General features: G+C 49.7%; 1 protein-coding gene across 1 annotated transcript in view; it reads left to right on the forward strand.

Annotated features, from left to right (window-relative positions):
• CDH23 (cadherin-related 23) overlaps positions 1–6,000 on the forward strand; it is a 569,346-nt gene that overhangs the window by 448,729 nt on the left and 114,617 nt on the right. The gene's annotated exons all lie outside the window — the stretch shown is intronic.

The following is a 6,000-nucleotide window of genomic DNA, read 5'->3' on the forward strand; positions in this document are numbered from 1 at the left end:
CACACCAGGACTTCATCAAGACATGTAGCCAGGAGCAAGTTATCCTATAGGACGCTGCACCTGGCAGAGGCCCTGACAATACCTAAAGTTAGCACTGCAAACTGGGGGCCCAAGGATGTCTTTTGTTTGGGTCCTTGCAATGTTTCTATGAATTTAAATTAATTACATTAAAAGAGAGAGAGAGAGATTTCACATAAATATGTAGCTGTCTGGCTTATTTTGAAATGTCAGGATTTCAGCACTGAGCACCCAGCAGCTGGAGTGGAATGGGAGGAACAATTCACACCTATGACACCTGCCTGGCCCCCTGGGCATTTGTGTTGGTGCTCCCTGACACAGTCCAAACGGATCTATGTCAGATGAGAAAACTGAGGCCCAAACAGGGAGGCCAAGCTCATCTGTCATGGATCAGGGCAAACAAAGTCCAGATCCAGTCTTTCCATTCCTGTGGCCCTCCAACCCTCTGCATGAACTCACTGAGGTGCTCTGGGAATCGTGTGAGAAATAACTCTTCCAGGCAACTGAGTTGACAGTGTAGGACTCTCACCCTCCCCAGAGACACCAGTCAACTGACCTTGGGCATTTCTGTTGCCATTTAAGATCATCTACAGACTTTGCAGATACAAAGTGGATAAAACGTGACTGAAGAGGAAAGGTAGATAGGGGCTCCCTAGAAAGTGCTGGCTACCCAGATATGAGTACCTCTAATCGGGCTGCGAACCTTAAGGTCAGCGGTTCGAAACTACCAGTCGCTCCGCGGGAGAAAGATGAGGCTTTCTACTCCCGTAAAGATTTACACCCTCGGAAACCCTGTACAGGGTCGCTATGGGTCGGACCCGACTCGATGGCACTTAACAACAACAACAACAAAGGAGATGGAGGGGCCTGGGGTCCAGCTGATGGTGGCTGTGCCACCACACAGACCCAGAGGAGTCAGCTCTTCTGTTCCTCAACAAAAGCCAAAAATTTAGAACTCTTTTAGGACTCTTAACATTTAAATGTGGGTAAAGAGAGGGGAGAAACAGAAGAAGAAAAAAAGGTGGGGGGGGCGGGGGGAATAAGGAAAGACTTTCCAAAGTACAGACAAACTTGAACTGAAAAAAATTATTTAAAACTGAGCCCAAGCCAAACAAAACACATCAGCAGGTTCAAGGCAACTTTGTGGTCCAGCATGTCTGATGTTTGATTTCTACAAACAGAGAAGTCCACAAAGGCTCTAATCACACATAGCCAGTTCTCTTTGACATGGCTGTTTTGTAGGATTAGGGTGAGCCTAACTCAGTCAACTTCCTAGCACAGAAAGCTTGACAAGAGGAAGGCTCTGAATGTAGGGTTATAGAGAACCAACTATCAGCAAGTAGCGGGGAGTGGCCATCTAGCCCCCCACCCTCCCCAAGCCCCTGTCCCCCATCCCAGGCACTCACCAGCAGCCACAGGATTTAGCTCTGGGTTCCCTTTGCCCAACCTCCTGCCTGTCTGCAGACCTACCCTGTGCCCCACAGACGGAGGGCATCCAGAAAACTCACCCCACCTCCCACCCACTCCCTACAGCCACCCTCCCAGCATTTCCAGATGGAAAACTCTCCCTCCCAGCTTCCAGCTGGAAACTTTGATGCCCCTCTTGCTGGCCAGGCCTCAGCCCTATGGGCATTGAGCCTAGAGAGCACTCTGACCAGGCAACTGCATAGGCTGGCTCATCCTTGAGTCTGAGCAGGGAGGAGAGCCAAGGTGTGCCCAGGACCATCTCTCACAGGGAAAAAACTGACTGTCCCTCCACCCTACCCTGGACGATGTTTGGCTGCGAGCAAGAAAAGAGCAGTCTGAAATGGGAAGAGGTCTCAATCCTGCTGTGTCTAATGTTAGTTCAAGGCTTTCAGATGGATCTAGAGACATGTGGGCTTTACCTTCAGAAAAGATGATGGTGTCGAGAAGTGCTAACAGTTCAGTGGTGGAATTCTCTCCTATGCAGGAATCTAGGTTCAATTCCTGGCCAGCGCGTCTCAGGTACAGCTGCCACTCGTCTGTCAATGAATGTTTGTATGGTGTTGACCAGGTTTCAGTAGAGCTTTCAAAGTAATTGTTGCTGTTAGGTGCTGTTCATCTAGTACCAACTCATAGTAACCCTGTGCACAACAGAACGAAACACTGCCCCGTTCTGTGCCAACCTCACAACTGTTGCTATGCTTGAGCCCATTGCTGCTGCCGCTATGCTAATCTATCTCATTAGTGGCCTTTCTCTGTTTTGCTGATTCCACACTTTACCAAGCATGCTATCCTTCTCCAAGGACCGGTCCCTCCTGACAATGTATCTGAAGTATGAGAGACAAAGTCTGACCATCCTAGTTTCTAAGGAGCACACTGGATGTACTTCTTCCAACACAGGTCTCTTTGTTCTTTTGGCAGTCCATGGTAGTTTTGATGTTCTTCTCCAACACCATAACTCAAATGCATCAATTCTTCTACAGTCTTCCTTATTCAGTGTCCAACTTTGACATGCATATGAGGGTCTTGAAAATACCATGGCTTGGCTTAGGGGCACCTTAGTCCTCACACGGACATCTTTGTTCTTCAACACTTTAAAGAGATCGTGTGCAGATCTGCCTGATGCAATACGTCATTTGATTTCCTGACTGCTGCTTCCAGCAGACTAATAGAGACTAGGAAGTAAGTCCTGGTTATCTCCTTCTGAGAAATCAGCCAGTAGAAATGATGTGGATGTCAATGATCAGATCCTCCGCCAATCATGGGGGTGCTTAGGACTGGGCTGCATTTTGTCCCATTGTGCACGGGGTCACCATAAGTCCCCGCTGACTCCAAGACAGCTAATAACAATTAGCATCTGAGTAGTTTCTGGGGAAATCAGGAGGTTCTGAAGGGCATGATAACATCAAGCCTCCTCCCTAGAGCTTGTGGCAAGACCGACTGCCTGGGCCCTCATGACACCCCTGCTCACCAGCTACTTTAGGGGAAAAGAGGTCTCTCCCACATCCAGGCTAGAAACTGGAAGCTCTCTCTCACCCTGCTCACTGTGCAGACCCTACTCTGGACATATCTCTACAAACTCAGTGTAGAATCTTCTTTCTTCCCACAGAGCTCCAGGGAGCGTCTGCTGCTGTGTAACCTAGGGTTAGTCAGTGCCCCTGACTGGGTCTTGTTTCCACTATCTACACAAGATGAATTCCTGGGTTCCCCAGGTCTGAGCACACCTCACATCCTCCCCAGAGCGCACTCCAGCAATAGCCCAACCCCCACTCTTCTCACCAAGCCTTCTCCTGCTTTCCTGCAAGCACTGACCTCAGAGCCAGCTCTCAGCAGTCCTGAGCTCAGTGGAGAGATCTTGTCAGGTGTCCAAGGGAGGCCCTCCGTGTCGTCGGGCAGTGCCTGTAACCCCAGCCCCACCCTGGGTCTTGCTGTGATCTGAGCCCCTGTCAGCAGGCCCAGCAGAGCAGGCCTTCCCCTCACTCTCCAGTGGACCTGGCTTTGTCTCCAACAGTCTGGGTCCTGCCTTGGAGGAGGGGACAGACAAGAGGGTAGAGATGGCAACAGGGCTGGGAAGAAGGAGAGGGGAGCCAGACAGACAGCCAGGGTGCTCCAGAGCCTTTCCACAGCCTTGCTCCAGCTGGTCTCCTTGGAGTCTTCTCTAGGGGCAGGACACTCTGCATGGCACCCAGGAGAAGGTTTCCCTGACTCTCAGGGCTCTAAAACTCACACCTTCCCCCGTTGAAAGTTTGAATGGTATGGTCGGCTGCAGCCAGCGGGTCGCTATTCAGCGCCTGCCAGCTCCAGGTTACCGGGGAGAGGGGCTACATCTGCACAGTGGGAGTGGAGCAAACCCAGAGCGGCCCCTCCTGCAGCGCCCAATTTCAGGGCCCCCGCCTTCCAACCTCCCTCCAAGCTTCCCAGAAAAGTATTTCCTCTTTGAAGCACAAAGGTCAAAGGGACCACGGAGTAGAATACTCAAGGTTGAAGAGCAGGTTAGGCTGTGCTCCTAGTCTGGGTGGACTATCAGAGACCCTCCAGACAACAACTCACACACACACACACTCCCCTCCCTGAGCCTCCTTTCTTTCTGGTAGCCAGAGCTTCCCCATCAGGGACTCCCAAGCTCCCCAAATACTCATACAACACATAAGACATTGTGACTCTGCCCAGACCTGAGCTTAGAGCCCACCCCATTTTTTAGAGCTCTAGTTTGGGCATTTAGCTCCTCCCTCAGGCCTCATCCACAACCACACCCTCTGTACAACCCCAAAATGGAAGGAGCCTTCCAGAGACTGTCACAGCTGGAGAGGCACAGAGGGGGGGAAAAAAAAAAAAAGAAAGAAAGTTACCAGGGAGTTGATTCACTCGTGGCAACTGTGTGTGTTTCAGAGCAGACCCATGCTCCCTCCACGGGGTTTCAAGTCTGTGACCTTTCTGAAGTAGATCACCAGGTCTTTCTTTTGAGACACCTCTGGGTGAATTCCAACCACCAACCTTTCAGTTAATGGTCAAGAGCTTGATCATTTCTGCCACCTAGGGACTCCAGAGACACATAGGTCATCTGAGCCAACCACCCTTTCTCACAGATGATGAAACAGAGGTCCAGAGAGGTGCGGGCTGCCCAGTGTCACACAGTGAGGCAGTGGTGGGGGGTTTGGTGGTTTCCCCTGAGACAGTGGGTAGAAGTGAGCAGCAGTATCTGGTCCTGTGAGCATCATCCAGTTAAAGATGTTTCCAGGGCCCACAACCCCCTCTGGGATTCCTGCACCTTTTGTCATACCCTTCACTGCCCCTCATTTTCCTGAACCTTCTCTTCCCGAGTCCAGCAAACACCTCATCTGTGGCCCTTGGTCTTCCCGAGGGGAAACTGAGACCTAGGAGCTGACGTGTACAAAGTACAGAGATGTGTACCCCTGCCACGACCTGAGAGGGTAACCCTCACTGCTGAAGGAAGACTAGAGCAACAGTGATCTGCCCCTACAGACCCCGGCCGGCTCTAGACACCAGTGACTGTTCCCAGTCTACATCAGGAGCTCATGTAACCCAGACCCTTGGACCACAAGCCTGCCCTCGGAGACTTATCCCCCTGACAAGGGACAAAAGGAGCAGGGGAGAAAGCTAGGCTCCTAGGAGACCAGGCGGCAGGGTGGTATGGCTGCTGGAGGGAGACATCCAGAAAGGCTCCTCTGCACAGCAGACGTAGCAACAATTGTGAGGTTGACCCAGGAGCTGGCAGTGTTTCATTCCGTTGTGCTATGAGTTGGTACAGACTCACTGGCACCTAACAACAATAAGCACTACAATTGTGTGAGTTGTGTTGTTGTAAAGTGCCATTGAGTCAATTCCCACTCATAGTGACCCACTAGAGAGTTTCCGAGGAGTGTCTGATGGGTTTAAACTGTCGATCTTGTAGTTAGCAGTCCAGTGCTTATCCTACAGCATCACACCAGGACATATATTTTGTTGTTGTTGTTAAGTGCCGTTGCTAAGGTTCTGACTCATAGTACCCTATAGCGTTTCCAAGGGGCAGCTGGTGAGTTTGAGCCACTGACCTTGCAGTTCACATCGACTGCATTTGAATATTAGTATATTAGCCAAGAGGACTTAAAATACTTACTGATGAAGATCAAAGACCTCAGCCTTTAGTATGGATGGCACCTCAATATAAAGAAAACAAAAATCCTCACAAGTGGACCAGTAAATAACATCACAATAAATAGAGAAAAGATTGAAGTTGTCAAAGACTTCATTCTGCTTGGATCCATAATCAACACTCATAGAAGCAACTGTCAAGAATCAAACAATGTACTGCATGCATTAGGCAAATCTGCTGTACAAGGTCTCTTTAAAGTGTTCAACAGCAAAGATACCATTTTGAGGATTAAGGTGCATCTGACTCAAACCATGGTATTTTCAGTCGCCTCAATATATATGTATATATATGAAAGTTGGACAATGGATAAGAAAGACCAGAGGAAAATCAATACATTTGAATTCTGGTGTTGGAAAAGAATATTA

This window comes from Chrysochloris asiatica, unplaced genomic scaffold (assembly GCF_000296735.1).
Source record: "Chrysochloris asiatica unplaced genomic scaffold, ChrAsi1.0 scaffold00020, whole genome shotgun sequence".
NCBI lineage: Eukaryota > Metazoa > Chordata > Mammalia > Afrosoricida > Chrysochloridae > Chrysochloris > Chrysochloris asiatica.